We start from the raw sequence: 27,669 nt of genomic DNA, 5'->3' as shown, positions 1-27,669 counted from the left end.
GGAAAGAATGAATAATTGTAGAATGACTGGGGTGATATTGTTAGTGAGTGCATCTGCAAAGGAAATTAAAGACATTTTTAAATGAGAAATCGTTGAAAAGTAAAGTTGAAAAACTTGAAACATTTGGGTGTTCATCATACTTGGGTTTACTAAGAGCCAACTCAAACCATAAAATGAACCTTTTTTTTTTTCTGTATAATTAAATTTTTATAAGATACATTCATACTGTTTTTGACCAATTCAGTATAATATAAAATAGTAATGCATATAATAAATAAAGATTACAATTTATTACAAGAAGTGTTTAGATTTTTATGATTTTATGAATTATGGCTTTATTTTCATTATTAAAATAAATTGAACAAATTTGAAAATATATTGTAATAATTTATATTATATTAAACATAAAAAAAAATAATCAAATAAAATTACAATACTAAGGGGTCATTTACAAAACAAAATTTCTATGCGTTTTGGGGGCCTAAAAAAATGCAAACTTTTGAAAACGTTTTTCAAAGAGCAAGTTTTTAAGAACAATACCATTATCGTCTCCGTTAATGCCAATTTACATCATGCGTATACGTATTATGTGTTCAGTCTATAAGCGTGAAGTGTTTCTTTACAAAGTGAAGAACTACTGGCCTGGCATACATAATACAGCATTTTTTTCGCGGATCCATTTTGACATTGCGGTCGTCTGAACGTGGAAAACGCAAAGGAAAATCATTTCCGTATTTAGTACATCGTTGTCATGTAAACGTACCCTAATATTTACATCTTATTTTCTTCATTTTCAAATGGTATACCATCAAGCTTTTATTTGGATGGGTTGCCGGCAAATAAATAAATGCGCTGCCAGTTTCAGAGTGAAGGCACTGTATGTTTATTTACACGTGTGTGGCTCACAGCATCTCAGAATGGCTTGAGTCATAGTAAATTAACCAAGCCATTCTGCTACTTTGAAAACTATATCATGAATTACACGTGTGTAAATGACGCGCTTCACTCTGAAACTGGTAGCACATGTGATTTCTTAGTTTAATCGCACCCTACACGTTTTGACAATTGCATATTGCGGAATCGATTTTTATTTCGATATATTGTGCAGCCCTACCAAATATTATATTATATTACATTACATGGATTACATTACATTATATATTATATTATATTATTATAAAAAAATTTAACTACAACCAATTAAATTTGTATCAGGTGGTTTGAATTTTGCATTAAATAGCATCATGAAAATTAGAATTTTCTGGTAAGTTGTTGGCTGTTTTGTTTAAAGAAGTCTTTTTCTGTCAAATAAGTTAAACAAAATGATTAAAGGTGCTAAAACATTTATGGAATAGCATGCATAATATATCCCTATTGGCTGACAGATATGCAGAGAAATCACATCTAACCCTAACAGCAAAAAAAGATTTTGACTGCGAGACAGTGTAGTTTTACCTCTAGAAAAAGTTCTACAAGTCCTACAACACCATTAACATGAGTGAAATCCAAATTGTCATATGGGTTGTACTTGCATTAGAGCATGAGAATGAGCAGAGTGCTTTTTGTTTCTTTCTTGGCGTGAAGAGGCCTTGAGCTTGAGGCAGATTTCATCCTCTCAGTAAATCTGTGTAAATTAATCATACGGAGCTGGGGTGATTGGTTGGGCCATCAGTGGCCTGTCCTCTACAGTTAGGGATGACTTTTTTTTGAGAAATTTCTGTGTTTGTGCAATCAAATGGTCAAACCACCCAAAACCAGTCAACTGCAGACCATTTAAGTTCCTTTAGACTTTTCTAAACGTCTGAGAGACAAATCGGATGATTCTTCCACTGTAACTGTTTGCTTTTTATAATTTTAGAATATTGCTAACCCGCCAACCCTCATTAAATAAATAAAAAAGCAAACACTCTTTAAGAGGAAACAAGTGCTAAGCTGCATCACTGCTTATCAAACCCAACAAACACACACGTAATCAGGGCTTTGGTTAAACAAATGAAGACAGTCAAATGATAGCCTCTGAACACTGAGGGTGGTATTCGCCCAGATGACAGCTCTTCCTGGAAAAGCTTCTTCAATTGAGTGTTATACGAGGAGTGACCATTACTGTTACGGTAGAATTAGCTGATTTCTGTTCTCACAGTCATCTTAACTCTTAAAGCTACACTGTGTAACTTTTTAAGTTGATTCTTAGCAAAAAACACTTTGTTCTATCAAAAGTATATGTGCTCATTCATGTGTAATTACTTCAACCAACTAATAAAGTATTCTCGTAAGCATAAAATCTGCCATTTAGAATACATACGAGCGAGTCGCTCGAATGGCAGCAGCCATGTTGCGCCTCCATCTTGAAAATACATTCGCCAAAGAGGGACATACCTGTAAATTCAAGCTTCGCCTTTCGCGCTTTACACTCAGTGACACAGAGACGAATGCGAGGGGGAGATTACTCACGACTGCCGGCAGATTTGAAAGATTGTGGAAGATGTAGGATCACGCCTATTTTCGAGGACAAGTAGCAGAGTCGCCAAGGAAGCGAAAGATAGAATTAAAACGTCGACGCGACAGGCAAATCAGCAAGACCAAAGTCAATACTGGAGTAACTTTTCCCAGATGGAAAGGAGCAAAGATTTTAAAACGGACACTGAGGTTGCCTGCTTTCTTCTTGACAGGTAATTCAGCCTATTTGTGTAAATTTGAAGTTTTATAGTTGCTTGTCTAACCATAGCATGGTTGTGCATAACGCCAGAACGACCTCTAGTATAACTTGCGTTACTTCTCCTTGCGTCAATGGTGAAAAAGTATTGTTTACCTTGTAACATAAATCTGTGCTGCGACCGATCACAGGTGATGAATAGTTTTAAAGGCGCAATTGGACCAAGTTGAACTGGAAGCCATGTTAATCTTGGAATAATACGGCCACCGTAGGAGTTAAAACCCTCGGAATTGAAAGGAACAGAAACTAATATTCACTGGGTAGTCATATACAATTTCACCGCTAGATGGGGGAAAATATCACACAGTGTAGCTTTAAAAAACTCTTTATAATAAAATTCACAAATCCATCCACTACTGGACATTCATTCACAAATCAAAACTTTTAGCCTATTATGACGGGAGTCACATTTTAAAAAGTGGGAACAGTCGATAAACAGACATTCTGGTTGTCATCCCAAAATGGTTGAGGCATATTAATATTCATGCATATTAATTAGGCTGCACATGGATAATTTAACTTAAGATCTTTCTCTGTTTCTATGTAATGTATTTATCTGGAAATCAGGTCTGTAGTGGAAAATGTCTTGTTATTTATGGTAAAACTGAAATTATTTGTCAAAACAAATAATTTAAACAACATTAAAGTTCTAGCTCACTCAAATTTATTTTTATGTTTTTGTCTATACAATTGATGTCAATGGAAACCAAAACTATTTGGTTACCTGCATTCTTCAAACTATCTTCGTATGTGTTCCATAAGAAAATATGTCATACAGGTTTGGAAAAAGAAATGTAGTCCCCAAGATGCTATTTTTGACATAATACTAATTGAGTCATGGAAGAAAAGACAGATCAGAGCACACATCTGAATTATCATGTGTGCTGAAGAGAATATTACCGTTGCTGCTTTCTATGAGTGAAAACAACCCATCAACAAAATGTTACAAATAACAAATTCCAGAGCCATATCTCTCACTTGCATTCAGGTATAACAAAAGGCACAGTGATCAAACTAAATCCAAATGCTTTAGCTGAGCTTCAGTCTCATGAATAAACCAGTCCAATGTTTCTTCACCTAATAAACTCAAGTCATTATGAGACAGTGGGAAATGGAATTAGATTCCTCTGTCTCACCTCTCGACCTTTCCATGCTGTGTTTTCTACCATTTCAGCTTTATACTCTGATTAAGTGATCAGTCTCTCTCTTACGGGACTTGGTTTCAATACGCTTCTGGGCTGTCCGCCAAATGCACCATCCGCCAACCAAACCCAACAATGACAACCATTCAATATTTACCTTCAGGCCCTGTTGGTACACGACCATTCAACTGCCAGTGTCACAGTCAAGGCGGCCCTAGAGGAAAAGCTTAAATCTTAAATCTAAGGCTTAAGGCTTAAAACTCAACCCAGCCCTGATTGTGCCTTTGACACAGCTGCATAAACAGTAGTTTCCTAGGGCACAGGAAAAGATAATTCAAAGCTCATTCGCTCTCAGAAGCTTTGATACTGCGGACATGAAGGTGTGTGCATTAGAGAAAAAGCACTGCATGCTCCGCTCTTCAGGAGATCAGAGACAAGAGTGGCTCTGTGTCTCACCTGAGCTGTCACGGAGGAAAACCGAGATTACCTGGCTCTCGGTCTCTGCCCGCGTCCTTCAAGCTGAGAAGTTCTTCAGTTGCGCTGGGAGGTCATATACTTGAGGAACCATGTGGGAGAGAAAGACAGTAGCTATCTTAGGAAAAGCATTTCACCGAACTATTCGTACTATTTCTTATGTACGCATTATGTATGCAATTTATATATATATATATATATATATATATATATATATATATATATATATATATATATATTATATATATTATATATATTATATATAATATATATATAATATATAAATATATAATATATAATATATAATATATATATATATATATATATATATATATATATATATACACACTCACCTAAAGGATTATTAGGAACACCGGTTCAATTTCTCATTAATGCAATTATCTAATCAACCAATCACATGGCAGTTGCTTCAATGCATTTAGGGGTGTGGTCCTGGTCAAGACAATCTCCTGAACTCCAAACTGAATGTCAGAATGGGAAAGAAAGGTGATTTAAGCAATTGTGAGCGTGGCATGGTTGTAGGTGCCAGACGGGCCGGTCTGAGTATTTCACAATCTGCTCAGTTACTGGGATTTTCACGCACAACCATTTCTAGGGTTTACAAAGAATGGTGTGAAAAGGGAAAAACATCCAGTATGCGGCAGTCCTGTGGGCGAAAATGCCTTGTTGATGCTAGAGGTTAGAGGTCAGAGGAGAATGGGCCGACTGATTCAAGCTGATAGAAGAGCAACTTTGACTGATATAACCACTCGTTACAACCGAGGTATGCAGCAAAGCATTTGTGAAGCCACAACACGCACAACCTTGAGGCGGATGGGCTACAACAGCAGAAGACCCCACACCGGGTACCACTCATCTCCACTACAAATAGGAAAAAGAGGCTACAATTTGCACAAGCTCACCAAAATTGGACAGTTGAAGACTGGAAAAATGTTGCCTGGTCTGATGAGTCTCGATTTCTGTTGAGACATTCAGATGGTAAAGTCAGAATTTGGCGTAAACAGAATGAGAACATGGATCCATCATGCCTTGTTACCACTGTGCAGGCTGGTGGTGGAATGGTGTGGGGGATGTTTTCTTGGCACACTTTAGGCCCCTTAGTGCCAATTGGGCATCGTTTAAATGCCACGGCCTACCTGAGCATTGTTTCTGACCATGTCCATCCCTTTATGACCACCATGTACCCATCCTCTGATGGCTACTTCCAGCAGGATAATGCACCATGTCACAAAGCTCGAATCATTTCAAATTGGTTTCTTGAACATGACAATGAGTTCACTGTAGTAAAATGGCCCCCACAGTCACCAGATCTCAACCCAATAGAGCATCTTTGGGATGTGGTGGAACGGGAGCTTCGTGCCCTGGATGTGCATCCCACAAATCTCCATCAACTGCAAGATGCTATCCTATCAATATGGGCCAACATTTCTAAAGAATGCTTTCAGCACCTTGTTGAATCAATGCCACGTAGAATTAAGGCAGTTCTGAAGGCGAAAGGGGGTCAAACACAGTATTAGTATGGTGTTCCTAATAATCCTTTAGGTGAGTGTATATATATATATATATATATATATATATATGCGCTAAAATGTGCAGTATAATAATAATAATAATAAATTTTATTTGGAAAAGCGCCTTTCAAGGTACCCAAGGACACTGTACAGTTTGATAGGCAGAGACAAGGGAAATATAAAAACAAAAACATAAAGAACATACAGGGTTTAAAATGTTATCATGCATACACTGTAAAAAATGTCCGTAAAATTAACTTTGAAATGCTGTAAAATAGCTACATGGAAATACTGTAAATGAGAATACAATTGAACATTGTTAACTTAACAATAATATGTTGTAAATTAAATGAAACATTGTTAACTTAACAGTAATATTTTGTAAACAAGTAAATCAAATATATCTGTTAATTTTACAGTAAAACTATGATTATAAAAACATATATTTTTGTAGAAATTATCTATTTCTGTAAATTGTACAGACTAAAATTGTATATTCAATTACAGTACAGTTTAAAAGACAAGAGCATAATGTTAAAATGTAAAAACAAATATTGCATCACAATAAGTGTAATTGTCAAAACATTTGGTAACTAAATACAATTTTATGAAGTTTAGTGACAACATGTTACAATGTTTACATTGTACAATGACTGGTAGGATACAGTTTTTATTATTGCTTGACAAAAATTTCAAGATTTCAATTCCATTCTTGTGATTTGATTCCGATTTTGATTCAATATTGACTAATTTGGATACATGTTTATTTACAATTTTATTGATTTTGCTGTAAACATAGAGGGTCCAATCTGCTGGTATTATTAAAGGTTAAAAATTAAATTAAATATAATGCAGTTTTTGTTATAATAACAATTATTTAATGACATAAGAAAAATATAATAAATATGTAATATAGTGCTCAGCAAAATCTCCTCTCTAGCTATTTTTTCTATTAAATTAACATGGACATTAAATGGCTTTCCTGAGGTAAATGTAACGTTATGTGACATAATTGTTCTCCTGCTATTATATATTGACCTCTTTCCGTGGTTGAAAAACACTAATTGGTCGATATTATGTATACTTTCGGTAAGTTGTACTGCATCTTTAAATAAAAGAGTAACAGATGATCGGTTCACGTGCACTTGAACTGAGGCGCTCAGCGATCTGGCACGTCACATTTACAAGCGCCAAACGTATTTTTGTCTGAATTTCGTAATAAAATTGACGGAATCTAAGAGCTGAGAATTAGTTTAATATTAAAAGTACCTCCTTGCTCTGCAATTTTTCTGTGCGTGAGAAAATGGATGTGTGGCGTGAGAGCGTGTGCAAAGTGTCAATTGCGTGAGTCTCACGCTCAATGCGTGAGAGTTGGCAGCCCTGGTATCATACTGTAAAAGGCATTGCATTGTGGGACTGATTTCTTTCGCGCTCAATTCAGTTCAAATGTGACGCGAGCAGACAGTAGCTATACAGGCGAACTTGATTTGTCAGCGGGATTCAACTGAACAGAATAATCATTCATGTTATCAAGATAAACAGTGTCTGCGAATCTGTGAGCTATTTTTAAGCTTTTGTGAGCTTCGGTTCATGGTTCAAACAGTTGCCTGTGACGCAGCAGAAAATGGACGACGTTAATGTTAGCTGCTACATGAAGACGGATGGAAGAATTTGTCATTAAAATAATCTAACCTGCGCCTGTGACGATAAGTGGGATTTAGAGTTTGAGAAGATGGAAAACTGTTCAACTGAGTGATACGGTAAGCCAATATTTTTTTGTGTGTTCGCATTTCTGCATTGTTTCCACGTAACTTATTTGGTTTGATTTTGCGGTTTACTACCGCGGCCGCGCAAGCAATTCACTCTGTTCCGCCTGTTTACCAGTAACTTCGATATTTCATAATAGGCCACATTTACCATGTTATTTGCATGACGTGCTTTTATATATATTTTTCGTTTCAGGCTTTGTAATCTGATGACGGTCCAGTGCTAATGTAAGTGATTTTAAGTAACTGTTAGTGTTACAGTTATAGTCTATCTATGTGTATGTATAATCTATGTGGTAAAAAATATGCTATCAAATGCTGTCAGTTCTGTGATCGTGCTTTTGTTCCTAATGTTGTTTTCAAATGTAGTATTCCTGATTGCCATGCCATGGTCCTACAACTACTCCCACAATTCAAAGAGAAGTTAGACGGTGTTATCCTTCAAGCAGATAAGTAGAGATTATTCAACAAATCTCATTAATTTGTAATATGTTTTGGTTCTGTTGATCATGGTTGTGCTGTCCTTTTTAAAAATTGTTTCAGGAATTTGCAACGCTGATGTCCAGCAATCTACATTTGCCAGAGAGTCCACGCCTTATATTTCTTGGTATGTAAACATTAAAATGGTAATTTAAACCTAAAATGAAAAGCCATAATTTACTCACCCCACTGCAAAATATGTTTTTCTTAATTAGTGTTTTTTTTTTTATTGTTTCCAGTCCAGATATCTAAAATTCTTATTTGAAGAAGCATTTAATAGACAAGTAAAAATTGTCTTGTTTTCTGAAAGAATAAGTCAAAATTAAGTGAGTTTAAGCTTAAAACAAGCAAAATAATATGCCAGTGCGTTTTAGCGTTCTAACCCTAATCAATTTGAATTTTTAGGTGAAAATTTAATTCATATAACTATGAATAGACAACTACATCGAACCACAGTGGAACCCACAATAGTTATTTTAATTATTAATATTATTTATTAATTATTTATTTATTTTTATTTTTATTACATGTCAATCTCTAAGCAACCAGTGCTGGATATTACGTTTGGAAGGTCAAGGTGTGTTTGGAAAGGATCACAGCCTAACTTCATCACTGGCCTGGCAGCGCTGTTTGCCTCCTCCTATAACTTCAGCTTGCAGTACCAGGAAGAGGCAGCATGCACCCTTGAGTTTGTTCAGAGGTTAGTCATTATCATATTTTCCATTCATATAAACTAACTAGTGCAAAATCAGTTTTTGTGTGTGTTTTTAGTAATTGTTGGTTTGGTGCCCGTGAAAGAGACTGTGAACACATTGAATTCAGGGAGCAGGCTAGGTTACTACAAATGATGGCTGTGAATAAACTATAATATTCAGAAGTAAACATTGTAGCTGACTGAATGTTTATGTATACCACAACCTTCTAAGTGCTAGTGCAAAATGCCCGTGCAAAATCAGTTTTTGAGTGTGTTTTTAGTAATTGTTGGTTTGGTGTGTTTGAGTGTTCATTGTTACAATTACACAGCAAAAGTTCAGTGACATTTTTTATTTGTGCATGGTAGAAAGCACACAGTGAACTCCGAGAAAACAATATGCTTGAGGAAACAGTTTGTGAATAGGCTACTACAAATGATGCCCGTGAAAGAGACTGTGAACTCATTGAATAGGATATGTTTAGTTGGTGAATAGCATAGGCTACTATTACACAGTATTGATAACTTTAAGCGCACCAGAATGAAATAAAATATTCAGAAGTAAACAGCATAGCTGACTTACAGATTCAGTTAACATCCACAAATGAATAAGCGCGTTGATTCAGGGAGCAGTGCAAAGTGCCCGTGCAAAATCAGTTTTTGTGAGCTGATCGCCGTCAAAAAAAGTTCAGGAGATATTTCTTAGTGATGGCTGATTTCAATATGATAGCATTTTGAAAAAAAAGTGTCATGAATTTATTGCATTTTTTGGGGGAAATAATCCGTTTTTATAATAGATCTTTGAAAATCCAAATCTGGATTTGACGTTTTTATAACCTAAAGATGCTATGTGAAAGTTTGAAACAGAAAATAGTGGTTTTCATCTTGCCACTTTCTTGGTAAAGAAAACACATTTTTACTCAAATTAATCTAAATGGATTTATCACGTTCTGGGACCAAACTATAATATTCAGAAGTAAACAGTGTAGCTGACATAGTGTTTATATCAGAATGTATATCAGAATGTTTATTTTTAAACCACAACCTTCTTGGGGCTTCTTTGACCGATACAACCCTCTAATGTCAGAATGTTTATTTTTAAACCACAACCTTTTAAAAATGATATATTTAACGATATCTTTAGCATTTCAGCCATCATTTGTAGTAACCTAGCCTGCTCCCTGAATTCAATGCGTTCACAGTCTCTTTCACGGGCACCAAACCAACAATTACTAAAAACACACACAAAAACTGATTTTGCACGGCCATTTTGCACTAGTTAGACTGAATTGTGACTTGTCTTGACAGTATTTATTAAGCTGACTACTGGTATGAGTAGTCAGAACACAAAAGTCTTGAGACAAAACAATGGCAGTCACATATTGTAAGATATGTCAGTGCAAGTTGTTATCAGTTAAATGATTAGTGAAAATTCTGTCATTAATTACTCTCCCTCATGTTGTTCCAAACCTGTAAGACCTTCGTTCATCTTCAGAACACAAATTAAGATATTTTTGATGAAATCTGAGAGGTTTCTGAACCACCCATAGACAGCAACGTCTTTGCAACTTTCAAGGCCCAGAAAGGTAGTAAAAACATTTTTTAAATAATCCATGCAACTACAGTGGTGCAACCTTAATATTATGAAGCGACGAGAATACTTCTTGTGCACAAAAAAACCCCAAATAACGACATTATTCAACAATCTCTTCTTTTTCACGTCATTCTCCTACGCTGTTGACGTAGTGTAAACAGTGTCAAGTCACCTTCATTTATATAGCGCTTTTAACAATATAGATTGTTTCAAAGCAGCTTTACAGTGATAATAGGAAATTACAGTAACATAGATTTTGGGGTTATTTTGCGCACAAAAAGTATTCTCGTCACTTCATAATATTTAGGTTGAATTACTGTAGTTATATGTACTATTTACCGGGTTTTTTTTTTACCACCTTTCTGGGCTTTGACAGTTGCAATGACATTGATGTCAATGGAGGGACAGAAACCTCTCAGATTTCATCAAATATCTTCATTTGTGTTCTGAAGATGAACGAAAGTCTTGAGGGTGAGTAATAATGACATAATTTTCATTTTTGGGTGCAAACATGCATTTTAGTCTGGTAAATGTCATGTTTAACATTATCATGTAGTCGTGTATGCAATAAACATTGCAAGGCTTGCAATTATTCCATTGTTATTATTTCATTGTTTTTTTCTTCTTTCTTTTCTGCCTTTTAGACGCATTCTTGACATCAATCCTGAACGTGGATCAAAACAAAGAAAGGATAAGTAACTTGTAACCAAGTAACCAAGTTGTGCAAAAAAAAAGAACACCACTGGCGAAAACTTGCAGACTTTGAATGGGATTTCGTTTGCACTTTTATGGACTTCAAAACAGAAACAGCAATTCAGTTCCATTATAAAGCTTGGAAGAGCAAGGACATTTTTTAATAGAACTCCGACTGTATTCGTCTGAAAGAAGAATGTCGTATAGACCTAGGATGACTTGAGGGTGAGTAAATCATGTGCTAGGCTAATTAAAATTTTTGGGTGAACTATTCCTTCAAGTGCTAACTGTTACCTGTTTGTTGTTAAGTGTTAAAATTGCATTTTATGTTTAAAAAATTATTTAGCCACCATGTTCACAGAAGGCAATTTTCTGATCTTTGCTTTTAACCAAAATAAATGTTTCAAAACCCAGAAAATGTTGTTCTCTTTTTCCTAGTGTGACTACTTGGTGTAATGGTGCATAACATTACTATGCTACATGGCAATATGGTGCATACAATTGATTTAGAATGGGGGGGGGGACCCCCCAACAATGATGGAACATTGTTCATTAACCATTAATTCATATTTCACATAAATTCAGTGAAATTAAATGGGTTTTTATGTTAAAAAAACAGCAGCTGAATGTAATTCTTACTGAAGGAATGTGTTCATTAACTTTATGGCCATGTCAATGTTGCTGAAATCCATTGTTAAAAATACCAGTTTAAAATGTTAAACTTACATGCTGCTCTGTAAAGGTGATTACAGTTTTAATGTATTTTTTACAGCATTGTTCTGGCAACCAAAGTTGCCAGCATTATTCCGTAAAAACTACAGGATTTTTTTTACAGTGTACACAAAACATAGAAATACACTGCGCAGAAGGTGTAAAATCAGATCAATCAAGTCAAATTATGGGACTGCAGAAAAGCTAGGCTAAAAAGATGGGTTTTTAATTTAGTTTTAAAAGTGGATAAACCTGTGCATTGGCGCAACTCAAGTGGCAGAGCATTCCACAATTTGGGGCCTACCACGCTGAACGCCCTGTCGCCCATGGTGCGGAGGCGAGATGTGGGGACGTATAAGAGGCATGTATCAGTAGAACGAAGGGTGCGTGAGGTCGTGTATGGGGTGAGGAGATCAGATAGGTAAGATGGGGCTAGGTTATGTAGGGATTTGTAGACAAGTAGAAGGTTTTTATAGTGTATGCGATAGTGGACAGGAAGCCAGTGTAATTGCTGAAGGATAGGGGTAATGTGATCCCAGGGCCGTGTCCGGGTGAGTAGTCTTGCCGCCGAATTTTGAACATGCTGCAACCTATTGAGGGTTTTTTCCGGGATGCCGTAGAGTAAGGCATTGCAGTAGTCTAACCTTGACGTTATAAATGCATGTATTAGTGTTTCTGCTGCAGATGAATTGAGGGAGGGGCGGAGTTTGGAGATGCTTTTGAGATGGAAGAAAGATGCTCTGGTGATATTTTTAATGTGGGACTCAAAAGAGAGGGTCGGATCAAATATTACTCCTAGATTTCGAATTTCAGAATTTGTTGTAGTGAAATAGTCAGGAATAGATACCTGCAGATTTTCAAGTTTCTTAAGAATGTTGGGTGTGGAGATAAGAATAGCCTCTGTCTTGTCTTGATTGAGTTTGAGAAAATTTTGAGTCATCCAGTTGTTTATGGCGTTTAAGCAATGAACCAGATTGGATAATGATAGTATATTGGCAGGTTTGGTGTGAATGTAAATCTGTGTGTCGTCAGCATAGCAATGAAAATTGAGACCATAGTGTTGTATTATCTGGCCAAGGGGAAGGATGTAGATTGTGAAGAGCAGGGGGCCGAGAACGGAACCCTGGGGGACACCATGTGACAGGGTTGAATTTGGAGATCTGTAATTCCCAATAGAAACAAACTGTTGTCTGTCAGTAAGGTATGATTTGAACCAAGACAGTGGAACACCAGTGATACCGAGTAACGCCTCCAATCGAGAAAGTAGGAGATTGTGGCAGATAGTATCAAAGGCAGCTGTGAGGTCAAGGAGAATAAGAATACTGACATGGCCAGAGTCAGCAGCCAATAGTAGGTCATTGACTACTTTAACAAGGGCAGTCTCAGTACTGTGCATGGCCCTGAATCCTGACTGGAACTTCTCCCAAAGACCATGGCAATTTAGGTACTCTTGGAGCTGTTTTGCAACCGAGCGTTCAAGGAGTTTTGCAAGGAAAGGTAGGTTAGAAATGGGCCGATAGTTCATATAATCCTCAGCGGCTGCTCCTGGCCTTTTCAAAACAGGGGTGATAGCTGCCTTTTTGAGAAGCACAGGAACAGAGCCCGAATAAAGGGAGGAGTTTATTATTTGTACCAGGAGGGGTGAGATAGCAGGAAGGCAGACCTTAATCAGTGCAGTCGGCATAGGGTCAAAGAGGCAGGTGGTAGGCCTAGACTTACTGACAAGGTCATGAACATCCCGTTCGTCAACAGGTGTAAAGGCAGAGAAAGACCTGTTTAGTGTAACACAGGGGGAGGGGAAAAGGGGTGCGTCATCTTGGGGGGAGTGAGTTGTTTGAAGCTGTTGATATATCAAATTAATTTTACTGTTAAAGAAAACCAGAAATTCACAACAGAGTTCAGTGGATGGGGTAAGTGGAAACAATTTATTCGGTTGGGTTAGTTTGTTGATAGTGGAAAAGAGGGCTCTCGGATTATGACGACCTTTGTCTATGATGGAGGTGTAATACAGGGTTTTAGCCCGGTTAAGAGACTCTTTATAAGTAGTGACATGGTCAATGTAAGCCCGGGCATGAACCGTTAGGCCAGTCTTCCGACTAAGTCGCTCCAGCTGACGTCCAGCCGCCTTTATTTTACGAAGCTCCGGTGTAAACCATGGGGCAGACTGAGTAAAGGAGACATGGCGTGTCTTCAGGGGTGCAAGAAGATTGAGGGAGTCAGCAAGATGTGTATTGTACATCAGGACTAAGTCATCAGTACAGACATCCAATGACTCTGAGCTGAGTTTTGAATTTAGAGTGTCTAAGAGAGCAGCTGAGTTAATGTTCTTTGTGTTCCTATATGTGATGGAACGAGAGGGACGTTGGCGATGGAGAGGCTCAGGAACAGCAAGTTTGAACATAATGGCTCTATGGTCGGACACAAAAAGATCTTTGGGACATACGTGAGTTGGCATGATGCCAGCAGTGCAGACAAGATCTAATATATGGCTTTTTGAATGGGTAGGGAAGTCGACATGCTGAGTGAGATCGAAACAGTCCAGCAGGTTTAAAAAGTGTTCAGCAAAATTACAGTTTCCAGAATCAACATGTATATTGAAATCACCAAGCACCAGGATGGATGAGTACATAGGACTGACAGATGAGAGTAACTCTGAAAACTCATTAATGAAAGCAGAAGACATTTTTGGAGGTCGATAGACAAGTAATAACAGGAGCGGTGCCCCACCAGGGAATTTCAGAGCAAGACATTCAAACGATAAATAATCCTGGACAGGCACTGATAGAACCCTATAGCATGAGCGGAAGATCACAGCAAGGCCACCACCCCGGCCAGTGAGGCGTGGCTTAGCAACAAACTCATAACCAGAGGGGATTGTTATACAACAAAGCACACTCTGAGGAACACCGTATACTGCAATGCAATGTGCGAAAACATCCATTTCAATGTGACGAATGAACCAGTAGTAGTAAAACCTGTACAATATTTTTCTTGACTTTTTCACAAAATTGCATACAGTTGTTTATAGTTGCCATACATTTTTTTTTCTATGTCTATTAAAAAGACAACATTTCTCAGAGATTTGAAATGGAGACATTTGTCACCACTTGAAATAATTGTACTAATGAGCCATGTGGTCCCATTGATATTTTTATGATTCTTAATTTTTACTTGCAAAAGGCTAAAAGTTTTTTAATTGAATTTTCAGTGCATGTCTGTGTGAGCATAAGCTGTTGAAGCTCCGCTCCCTGTGCCGGGAGCAGCAGCTCATTTGCATTTAAAGGAACAGACATAAAAAGGTGAGTTTTTTCTCACCCTCAAAAAGTAACAATTTGAACATGCTATATAAAAATATCTATGGGGTATTTTGAGCTAAAACTTCACACACACACACACACACACACACACTCTGGGGACATCAGAGACTTATTTTACATCTTGTGAAAAGGGCATTATACCACCCCTTTAAAACAACAACTGCCATATTCTTCGACGCATGCGCAATGTAGCCTTGTGCCCGTGCTACTGCTAATACAATGCTAAATCATAAATCAGACAAATGTAGAATAACATTACAATGTCCAGCAATCGATTTAAATAGTACACTGGGTTTACTTAGACATTTAATGAGATCAACTCCACTAGGCTATATGTTGTTTTTTTCACGTGAATAAATAGGCTACATAGATCGACTGTTCCACGTACCGGTATGTACTTTAATGGTCCAGTGGCAGAACTTGCCAAGCGTGTCAAAGGTTCTGAGTTCTAATCTGCACTCGTATATATTTTTCTTTTTCATCAAAACCGATTATGTTTATCAGCGGTTGTATACCAAGCAGGGACAGATTTGTATGAATTTTGTTTTGTGATTTCATCGGAACGAATAGAGTAGCCTAGAGTCTCCTCAACGGACTGAAGCGCGCGTCTGAGTGAAGAATGTGCGGCCGCTGCGGTGTGTGCGCGAGCCACGAGAACACTGTATCAGCGCCACTGATCGCAACGGCAACGAGCACTTTGATCACTTGATTAAAAAAAACACATTTCAGCGCTAGATTGCTTCTTATTTAACAAACGAACGAAACGAATACTTTGCTAGTTAACTGGAAATGTTTTATTTATTTGTATTGGTACATCCGTGCTGGGACATAATATCAACCCTGGCAAAAAGTGGTGACAAATAACTGTCCGACACAGCCCACGGGAAATGAGAAGCTGCGTTTTGCAAACACACCCCATTTATGAAATAAATAAATTAATAATTAGATAATTCAGCTATATATCATATGCTGAAGTAAATTTTTGGAGTGTTAAAGATTAAAAGAAAAAACAACAACAAGAACCGTACAGAACCGAAAACCGTGACCCTAAAACCGTGATACGAACCGAACCGTGGGTTTTGTGAACCGTGCCACCCCTACTTAGTAGATAATTTTATATTATCTGTTCTAGCAAAAAATGATACAAGCAAGCATTAATAAGCAAATTAAAATAGCACAAAAAAAAATCAAATGATTAATTTTATAGTTTTGCTGATGCTCTTGGGAACACGTTTTTACCTTTTGTATATGTTTTCACAAACTACACAGAAGCATTCACAGTTTCCATTTGAAGGAACTGATGTGTCAAATGTACCTGATGTATTCCTGCTAGCCTCCCCATGCAAAAACAAAAAAAAACTACAAAAAAAACTAAAGTAAAGTCTTTATTTCCTAAATGATAACCTGAGGACAACTGCTGAATTAACATGCATACTACGGTTACCATTGCATATTATTTTTACATAATACATGTAAAAAATACTAGGTAGTATACTGTGCAGTAGGCAATATACCAGTATTCCATTTCATTTCATTGCATTTTCAATCTTTTCCTGTGACACAGTGTAAAAGCAGTCAAGCGGTCGTGGTAGAGTATTGCCTTACAGCAGGTATTCCCCCCACAGTACTTTATGCTGTCACTCAGTGGACCGTGTGAAATGCTTGCTGGGAATTTTTCAGAAATTTGATACAATAACAGTGGGATATACACTTAAGAGGCTTCATTTAATCTTCACAGTGCAGACAGAAATTTGTAACCATGGAGTATGCATCACACACACCGGATACTACACCAAACCTATGTCTGTCAGTGATGGTACCCCAGGAAGTGTTTATCTCCTCATTGTGTTGTCACTGCAGGCCATTCTGTTCATCTGTTCGGGTTGAAGCATTTAGCATTATTTCTTGTTGAAACCCGTTAGAGGGTCACAAACAATGTCGATTCCGTTTCTCAGCTCTGAAATTGTTTTCATGTTATCAGATTATTTTTGACAAGCTCCTTATAGCTTTCAAATTTTGTGCATGCTGTAATGATGTCAGTGTTTTCTGTCAAGTTTTTTTTTCTCCATTTCTGTCTCTCTGCTTTCCAATGACTCCAGGGACTACTCTCTTATAATATCAAGGAAGCAGAATAAATGCAGCAGTCTGGGGAAGTACTAAAAGACACTTCTAACTTAACTACATTTTTCAGTTACTGTAGCTCAGCTGCAATGAAAATAGCATGGATTTCCAGGAACAAGCTAATTTTGCAGATGAGCAGCTGTGACAAAATGGTATAATTGCTATTTTTTTGTGGCATAATATTGCACGTACAGCTTTGCAGCCATAAAAACTGAAGCAATTATCAAAAACCCTCTACCAAAACTCTCCCCTTTTGCATGTAACATTTTAAGATCTGTTCTGTTTTAGTTTACCCACAAATGATAAAACCATGTGATCATTTACTCACCCTCATGTCATTCCAAACCTGACATTCATTCTTTATTTCTTCCGTGGAACATAAAAGATATTTATACATGGGGGGTGAAAATGCTAAAGCTGTTTCTCAACCAGGTGAGAAGGTTGAACTCTGTGACTCTTCTGCAAAGACTGTTCGATAGAACACATTTTTCCATTCCACTTCACTAAAATTCCTTTTAAAAAAATTTTTTTTTAAACATACTTGTCAGATGTGTTTGACCATTGCACTCTCCTCCTTTTCAGCATCTCGTGCACGACACAAAGTTCTAAAAACACGGCGCTCATATTAAAAGCAGTTCAAAATTACGCAAGTGGTACGTCGTTTGATAGCTGGAAAGGATTTGCATGCAGGTATGATGTTCATTCTATCCATCAGGATCAGTGCCCATATGTTTTATTAGCATTCATGTTAGTATTGTGCATTTACCCATGGCAGCTGTAACCTAAATCCATAATCTTAACCTAAAATACCACCAATTCTATATTTTTTATGACTTTGGTGTCTCATACCAAATTACTAACTTTACTGCACTAACTACTCTGGGACGGTTTATTATTCATCAGTGTAAAGAGTATAGCGATAGTCTTACAATTTATCTATATGTTAAGTAAAGTGGAATGTTAATTTTGTGTGTGTGATAACCGTTATTTATGAAATAAAAAAAGATTTGCTTGGTTCAAAAATCAAACAATTTGGGTTGGTGACAACCATGGGAAAATGTGTTTTAGTTTTAGTTTACTAAACCAGTTGAGAACCACTACTCTGTGTAATTGGTACAACCTGGGGCTGCTGGTGGTACTGCAACAAGTGCCAAAATGACAGTATTCCAACTTATGTAGAGTGACTCCACCCAACATGTTTTGAGCCTCAAAGGCGTGTTAACAGTCTACAAGAGTCTGAGGAGAAAGCCGTGGTATCCATGTTTTGTCTTGCCACATTCTAGTTGGATTGCACTTTATCTTTGATGGTGCAACCGTTTTGCATCTGAATTTTGCCTCAGGTATCTATAAAAAATTTCGATATATATAATTATGGCACTTTTAGAATGGTAATTCGTAATTGTTTTGGCTGCCAGGGCATTTGCCAACAGCGAATACCAAGTGCTTTCCAACAATGGCAAAGGTTCAAAATAACACCACATCCTATTTAAGTACTACATAACACTCTGGGAAATACCTGCAGCACAGTCCAAAAATTAAATCCAATTATATTTTATTCATATCTTTGTGTTAGTGAAAAAGTACATGCTTGGTTCAAATTGAAAATTAAATCATACTAAATGTGACATTTAAGTTAGCATTTTCCTAGCTTTTATGGTGATCTAGTGAAATAAATTGTTTACAAATGATTGTTCTCTTTTTCATGTGGGATTTATTGGGTGCAAATCAAAAGATAAGATTATTTCTAGCCAATGAAGGATAAGTTAGTCTACCATCACAATTCTTCACTTTATGTAACACTTGAGTAAACAATGAAAGACTCGAACAGTAATACATTCTAAGAATGATTAGATGAACCACAACTGAAGCCATCGTAAAACACCCTAAAGACATACAACATTGACCATTGATGTCTAGGTTGTCAAGTTGACATTGTTTGTCAATTGAAATGAACCTAAAATGACATTGTGTTTACACCACACACAGTCAGAGTGACGTAAAACTGCGTAACTTCCATTATGATCAACATCAATTGTCTATGACAAAGTAGGCAACAGTTTTCAGCTTGATGTCAGATTTTGTAAATACATATTTGTGTTTACTCCAATTGCCAATTAAAAGAAACAATTACAGAACAAGGAAGAATTTGAAAGATTTATTTGAGAGAATTTTAAACCAGGATCAGCGTTGACAAGCGAGTGCATTGAGAGAGTTAAATGGAATGGAATGATGATAAGAAAATCTGTCTAGGTGCAACAAGTTTCAACGTTAATCTTAGATCCGTCTTGCGTGTTAATGCAGCCATCTGTTCCAAAACTTTCCCAAACAGCCTCCAAACAATACGGTAAATCAAACAAGACATTACAATGATTAAAGTGGGTGGATTTAAAAGGTAATTGAACCCACCACGCCTCTCGCAACTCAGCATTTACATTTAAACAACAAGCCTCAGGTGGATCACTGTTTACTCTTCATGCATTATTTATTAATTCATTATTTTTAGCAGTTACACTTTTTACAGGGGACGCTCTCGCCAAACATACTACCACTGCTTCAGTAGTTCAACAAAAATGGTCTATTTGGAAACAAAGATGCATTTTATTGTCGAGGCAAAGTATGTAGTGATTATTTTTATTGTAGACAATAACAGTCTGTTTGCACTGCTTTGTCATTTGCAATGGCAGCCGAGTCATTTATACTATCAGTGTTTATGTTCGCAGACGTGTTTATGTATCACAAAGGCAATTTATGCTCATAAAAGAAAAAAGGCTCTGTAAATATGAAACGCTCCAATTATGGGTGTATTTTGTCTGAAAGTTTGTGCACTTTTCATCAAACAGGAATTGATTGTGAGCTGTAAACACATTAAAACATGAACAAACATGTTTCATTTAAAGCCAAACACATTTTTCCATTGTAACAACATTGGCAGTGTCATTCTAATATTTACCACACAACCGATTGGATAAGCAAGAAAACCAAACATCAAGCAGGCCAATAACTTGTTCGAGGTTGTAAAACGAGAGTGCACATGTTAACGTGGTAGTGACAGCAGCATTAAGAGCAGGATGTCCATTAAAAGAAAATGACAGTAGGCCATCAATCGACAGAGTGTTTTAAAGCTTTGTGAAGAGGCCATGGCATGATTAAAAGCACTGTCCATTAAAAGTATTGTGCCGCAATTAAATTATGCTTAATTAAGCCGTACATTGCAATTTAGAGGAAGTCTTGTGCTTTTATACTACCAGAAATAAATTTCTTTTCCTACCAGGAAAACATCTAAATGGGATGGTACTGTATGCATCTCTTTCAGGCATCTTTGGCACATAATATACTGTGTGGATGTGGACTCAAGATGCTTACTGTCTTTTACCCGAGGCCTGTCTCACCTGAGGCAACACTGCGGGCATGAAATAACAGCAGATAAGGATACAACAGTATGAAAGGATTGAGAAGAGAGCTAGTGGTGTGAATGTGTAGAATAATGTGTTCTCCACAAATGCAGAAGAGAGTTTGTGTTGAGCGGTTAGGTCAAGTTCACAGCTCAAGCTCACTCAATAGTGCACATACTGTAAATTCTGACTCAAAAGACTCATTCAATTCAACAATTAGACTTACGGTACACTGGTTGCATTTGTAGGCTTTTGATTCACTTTAAAGAACTGCATATGAGTCTATTGTTTGTAAATGGGGTTACACAAATTGTTTAGCATAATACTCAATACAGACTGCAAACTCACATTAATTAAAAAATAAATTAACAATAGGGTCCAAATTATGCGGCTGAGTAAGTTAGTTCATCAGAATGCAGTGGCATCTGCAGGATGGGAATTATTGTACAAATATGTAAAAGACTGATCTTGCGGTTTTAAGTATCGATATTGAGATTGTTCAAACAAAAAACATAATCAGAAAAATAAAAGTAAACTAAACTAAAATCTTACCGACCCCAAATTTTTTAATGGTACTATATATTTTTTACCCAGCCCAGGGTCTGAGATCCACCTATAAATAAAATTAGTAAAATTTGCCAAATAATATTTGAATGCAGTCTGTATGTTAAGGAGGAGAAGATACAGTAAATAATAAGACAACTTTCAATACAGAGATGCCTTGCAAACACACAAAATCTATAATATGGCTCTTTGGAGCTGATCAATGAGCGGCATTGTATGTGAGAAATGTGCGTACCTGAGGTTCTGTACCATGTACACACATACATCAGCACTCTAGACATCTAATGTTTGCACTGGATTAGACACACAAAAGCCCCGATGACATCATATCCTCGCTTGAGCTGGAACACAAAGGTAGCGTCCAACAGACGGGCAGCCATTAACATTACAGAGGGTGCTGAAAGATGGAAAGTGTGCGCGCAACTCAGAAGGAATGCAATTTCATTGTCTCGCCACATTTATGCTCCTATAATACTCCATCTTTCTTTCTAATATGACTGCATTAAGAGTCGCTCCCAGGGCAAATGCCCAACACACAGTATTCTGTCAACAAATTTGGAGCAGCGTGAGTTATAATCAGCATATCAGCCCCTACAGAGTCTCTCACATGTCTACGGGGTGGAATAAAATCTCGACAAGTGTTTAATTACATTACTCTTTCCCCCTCCGTCCTAATCCATGTAATCTCCTCTCTCTCCAACTCTTTCTCTTATCCAGGAACTTTGATGTTACCCGCACACACACCCCACAGATACCCTTAAGCCCCGGTGGCCGAAGACCAAAAAGCGTCTGATGGCGTGCCTGATTGCTGCAGATTCTGCCAAACGTCTGATTACATCTTCCCGCATGTCTGCCCAGCGCCGCCTCCCGAAAGGAAGCGATCAGGAAGTGCGGGGTCTAGTAAATGTGGCTACCATATGGCTCTGATTGTATTGCCACTGACACAGAGGGCGGTGGATGGATGTGATAGGATAATGATGGGGATCGGCCATGTGTGGATGCGATTCTGAGAGATGAGCCGAGACAAAGATTCGTGAGGAAGAGGTACTAAAGAGAAGATTGGATTAGGGATCAGGGCATATGAAAACATCTGTCAGATGCAAACACCTCAGTTTCTCTCTCACTCCACTTATGCCTTGTTTACATCTACTATTGACATCCATCCCAAGTGATCTGATCAAAAGTGGGTAGCAGGTGTAAACAGATCACTTATACCACGTTCACTTTCAGATGTAGTCGAAAATAAATTACGTTGGCCTGTCTCTAATCTGTCCTGATGCATCCTGGTCAACATCGCATTACTTGTGAAACATGTAATAATTCCACCAAGACATGAGTTTTAAACTTTTCCAGCTGTGCACGGCTCTAAAAGAAAACAACCGTCCAATCAAACTCTTAGAAAAGCTCCATATTTATACATACACAAGACTATCTCTGGAATATCTCCGGTTTGCCTGATATGTGCTTCCTCTTTAAAAACAAAACATAAAAAAGCTTGAAATGTCACATTTGTGGCGATATCAACAGTATATTTGAGAGCAACAGTTTGATTTTTCAACACAGACTGGCATGCATTTGGCATGAACAGAGCATAAATCATTGGGTCTCCGCTGACCACTTGTGATCTGATCACCCTAAGGCAGATGTTAAAGGGATAAAATCACCCAAAAATGTAACTCAGTCATCATATACACAGGTTTACATACAGGACATAAGATGCTAAATGTTATTCTTTCTACAAATTCAACTAGCATGAATAACTCATTCAAGTTTCATGAGGTTTGGTAGCTATGGAGGATTTTTGGTCTGCTCCTCGAAACATACTCTCCAGGAAATTCATAACAAGTTATGTTTTTCTTGGCGAATTGGTGGACAGTTCATATGAATTTGTATAATGTCATTTGTATGTTTTTGTATGATCTGCTTACACCTGAATGAGAGTTAGGTTTAAGAGGCAGACATTCAAAGTCCTACGTTTTATACCAATCAAATCATATGAATTCATAGGAAATCAACCCTGTAAATTAATTTTCTCATGAGAAAGCTATCATATGCTATCATATTACTATCAAAGCTATCATATTACGTCTCGTCCTTCGGATGAGACGTAAAACCGAGGTCCTGACTCTCTGTGGTCATTAAAAATCCCATGGCACTTCTCGTAAAGAGTAGGGGTGTAACCCCGGTGTCCTGGCCACATTCCACCCATTGGCCCTTACCAATCATGGCCTCCTAATAATCCCCCTTCCATTGAATTGGCTTCATCACTCTCTCTCCTCTCTCCACCTATAGCTGGTGTGTGGTGAGCTGTGTACTGTGGCTGCCGTCGTATCATCAAAGTGGATGCTGCACACTGGTGGTGGTTGAGGAGAGATCCCCTGATATGATTGTAAAGCGCTTTGGGTGTACAGTAGTACATATGAAAGCGCTATATAAATGCCTCATTCATTCTCATTCATTCATTCATATGGCTTAAGAAGAATTGGAATAAGGCACACACTTTGCATTAACTATTTTAATGGTACTTGTATGATGTTTTTGGTCCCCTTAACTTTCACTGTATGGAAAAGAGCATAGTGAACATTCTTTAAAACAGCTCCTTTTGTGTTCCACAGAAGAACAAAAGTCACACATTCTTGGAATAACATTTAGGTGAGTAAATGAGAAGCACACCATTTACATTTTTAGATGAATCTTAATATCAGGTAGTGTTGTCAAAAGTACGGGTACTTCGGTACCAAGTCGGTACAGATTTTTTTTAAATGTGACGATATCAGCATTTCTATAGTACCGGAAATACCGAGTATCGGTATATTCGGTACCCACTAATAGACAGCTGCTTTCAGTCGCTTCCGTGTTTATCTAAGCGCGGGGCTCCAGACTAACTTTTTTACTAGGAGCACTGTAGATGACCATGATATATACAGTGTCTGTGTATATTAAACTGCAAAAAGACTATTTCAATATTAATCCTGCATGTTCTGCTGGTCTCTGTGTGAATGAATGGCACAGACGCGTAGTTTCATTTACCTCACACGCAAACACACACTGAAGCATGAGTGACGCTCGCGCTGTTTTCAGTCTCTGCTGCCTCGAGATATGATGACATGATGAAATTCATCTCCAGAGCTACGTCTCCATGTATTAAAAATACTACTACTAATAATAATAATAATAATAATAATAATAATAATAAGTGCTTAGAAGGTTGCTTATTTTTCACTTGATTTTTTTATAAGCAATATTTACATTTAAACAGCATGTAGCCTTCAATGCTTATATGTATTATTTACTTATGATTAACATCATAAATAATAGTAATTTAATTTTTTTTTTTTATTCTTTCAAATAGTTAAATAAAATAGGAAAAATAGTTCCAACAGATTTTGCTGTGGTACCGAAATTGGTACCGAGAACCGTAACATTTTAATGGTATCGGTACCGATTACTGGAATTTTGGTATCATGACATCCCTAATATCAGGTATAAATAGGGCCTGACCCACATCAGGTATGATGAGCAGTGACTGGTTATCATCATTACTGAGAACAACCAGCAACATTCTCTAATCTATGCTGTGATCTCTCAGATTGTGTGTGTGCACATGATTTCAAAGTCTATATATCCAGGACTTCAATCAATATCCATTGTATTTCAGCATTTTACTGGCCTTTTATTGAAGGAGTCAAAACTCTGACTTGCATTAAACTGATTGAACAAATCCCACAACATTTTCACAGATGCCAAAATGCCCAAAGCGATCACAGTCTGCTAATAAAGCAGCACAAAAGAGCCACTATCCGCCTTTTCAGAAGCTACGACTGAATATGAGAGAACAGACATATACTTTTGTAATCAAAGTAAAAGTCTATAAAACTAAAAATGCGAGATGAAATGAAACAGAGGGAAAGAAAACAAACAAAGACAGACACTATTAAATTTTGTAGACCAGACAGACGTCAAGTTCATCTCCACCACCACTTTTCTTTCCTCAATTTTTATGACTTTAATTGCCACCATTTAATAATTTTCAAACTATTTCGCCTGAAGGCAGAAGCACCCATAAATCACCATCAGAGTATGAGCGGAACATTCTTTCTCTTTCACCTCCCTCTCTTCCTCCTTTTATCATTCTTTCTCTTTAGCTTCATTCAACTGTCACATGTCTGTCTTCCATTCAGCTCTGAGGTTTATATGCATGTATGTCTTTGTGTCCTTTTCTCTCTGGGTCTGCACAGATATATATAGTAACATATATCAGCTATCTCTCTCTTCCACTTTCCACTCATCCATTCTTCTGTCAGTTTTCCTTTACATCACTTCAAACCATCCAATCTCTCTCTGTCAAAATACTGAGGGCTGCAATGGCAGGTGGAATGAGGAGAGGGAACATATATATGTATTCATGTGTGCATGTCTCTCACATTGAGTGTGAAACAAGTAAAAAATTGACATTTGCACTGAATCTATGGCAGGATGACCAAATGCTCTGAACATGACACAAAGGGGATAACTCACCACACGTTATATATAATAATATAACATGTACTATAGAACCTCATTCAAGTAAGCAGAAAAAAAGCAGCTTGTCACCATGTTACCACAATGACCGGCGGCAAGTGAACTGACTTGCCTTAAAGGGTCCTAACTAGGCATGACAAGATAAAAGCTGGCTATGTCTCAATGTGATCCATTGTTCAGGAGTAGGGTTGCAAACAACATTGCGTTCCATTGGTTATTGCACAATGCAGATGAAACACCACACTTAAATAGTGTTTTCTGCAATACTTTAGGGATGCACCGATATGAAAATTTTGGCCGATAACTGAAACACTGGCGAACAAGAATCCACGACATTCTTTTACAGTCGTGTTTTCATTATAATGTTATGAAGCTTAGCTTATATGACAGATTTGTGCTGCACGTTGCACTTAACTGTATCTTCTTTTTCGAAGTGATTCCAATCATTCAAAACCATCATGGCGAACAGCGCGCATCTCTCAACTGAAGTAAATAACCTATTATCTATAGGCTTTGATATATCGGCCTAATTTTCTTATCGGATCGATAACGATAACATCAAAAATGATCATTTATCGGTCGATGTATCGTGCATCCCTATAATACAATGGCATGGCAACACCACAACTGATTCAACAGCACGAAACAGAGCAGTGTAGTTGGATTACAAAACAATTACATTTTAGGAGCTGGTTCTTTTTATTGAATCAAACACATGCAGCTTAAAACTAACTATGAGACTTGGTGCAGACACTCTGTAGCACGCTATAAATGATTGTTCTCTCTCTGTTTCTCTTCCAGGCACTGTCTGTTTGTGCTTGAGCATCAATCAAACAGAAAAGATGACTGTCCACACACAATGAGGGAAAATAAACAAGTGGCAGGCCTTTATGAGCTGTCCAGCTTTTGTTCTATCTCCATCTCTATTTCTGTCACATGTGTACAGCAGCTCTATCAGTCTCTCAACATTTGTTTAGAGAAGTAAAACGGTAAAAATAGAATCTGCCTTTTTTTTCTCTCCTCATTTTCACCAAACTAGACTAGAGGGCAGCAGCACCTGTGCGCCTCCACTGAGGTGACTTGTTCAGACCTGTCTGGAGATAAACAGACTCGTTTAACAGAGTGATGCATCACGGTTGCTTCATTTACATATGCATTCATTTCCTCAAAACATGCTCTACAGGAATGGGTGATACTGATTTTCTTTTTAATCAAATACCAAGTAATAACAAGGCCAATGTAGCTATCATCGATACCAATACCTCTACAAAATAGTTTTTTGTGATTTATTTATTTATTATGAATAAAAAACAGGTCTAAACTGCAAATTATCAGATATCTATTTTTTGTATCATTTCTTAACAACAATTACTGAACAGGATCAAACATTTAACAACTATAAATTTCAAAACATCACACAAACCTATTATAATTAATGCCACATTTAGCTTCGTCATTAGTGATAGTTCCCCCACTTTAAAGACTGATATGCAAGTGTTTTAATTCTAAATAATAAAATGACTAGATTCAAATTATTTTATAATATTTTATTTTATTTTATATTTTAAGTAAGGGTTGATCCTCTCAATACATCAGTTTACTTTACTTATTCATTTCCACAAAACATGATATATTTTGAAAAGCCAAAAAAACATGTACTTTTTCCTGGGCAAATCAAAGGTCAGCCCAAAAAGGGCCTTTAACATTCTCACATGTCATCCCATGTCTTTAACACTCTACAAAAACATTCCGAGGACTTTCTTTGTGTTGACTTCACTTTTTTGTGTTTTATCTTTAGCTTTATCAGTTTGTGGTTTGAGGAGTGAAGGTCTCTATGGACGAACACACACACACACACACACACAACACAGACAGGCCTGACTGGCATGACTCAACTTCCTGTGTTTACCAAAACAGCAACTATATATAGAGTGTCCATTGGTCTTATTTAGAAACAA

General features: G+C 37.2%; 1 protein-coding gene and 2 long non-coding RNA genes across 4 annotated transcripts in view; 2 read left to right on the top strand and 1 right to left on the bottom strand.

The window, feature by feature from the left end:
• The window catches only part of LOC309503674, a 107,175-nt gene extending 84,941 nt beyond the window's left edge, over nt 1-22,234 (top strand). The window contains exon 2 of the long non-coding RNA XR_014207808.1: nt 21,908-22,234. This is a non-coding gene — a long non-coding RNA (uncharacterized lncRNA). The remainder of the gene's footprint in view (nt 1-21,907) is intronic.
• LOC309503659 (uncharacterized protein) overlaps nt 1-27,669 on the bottom strand; it is a 245,098-nt gene that overhangs the window by 191,567 nt on the left and 25,862 nt on the right. Inside the window, exon 2 of the mRNA XM_082176436.1 lies at nt 4,312-4,410. The gene's annotated coding sequence lies outside the window, so the exon portion shown is untranslated. The remainder of the gene's footprint in view (nt 1-4,311; nt 4,411-27,669) is intronic.
• On the top strand, nt 7,461-8,689 carry LOC309502176. 2 transcript variants are annotated; one of them, XR_014207178.1, is made up of 4 exons: nt 7,461-7,621; nt 7,824-7,855; nt 7,997-8,234; nt 8,650-8,689. It is a non-coding gene; the product is annotated as an uncharacterized lncRNA (long non-coding RNA). The 2 variants fall into 2 exon arrangements; XR_014207179.1 differs by lacking the exon at nt 8,650-8,689 and having other exon boundaries at nt 7,997-8,607.

This window comes from Leuciscus leuciscus, assembly GCF_965113295.1.
Source record: "Leuciscus leuciscus genome assembly, chromosome: 7".
In the NCBI taxonomy this organism is placed as follows: Eukaryota; Metazoa; Chordata; class Actinopteri; order Cypriniformes; family Leuciscidae; genus Leuciscus; species Leuciscus leuciscus.
This window is presented reverse-complemented; position numbering and strand designations above follow the sequence as displayed.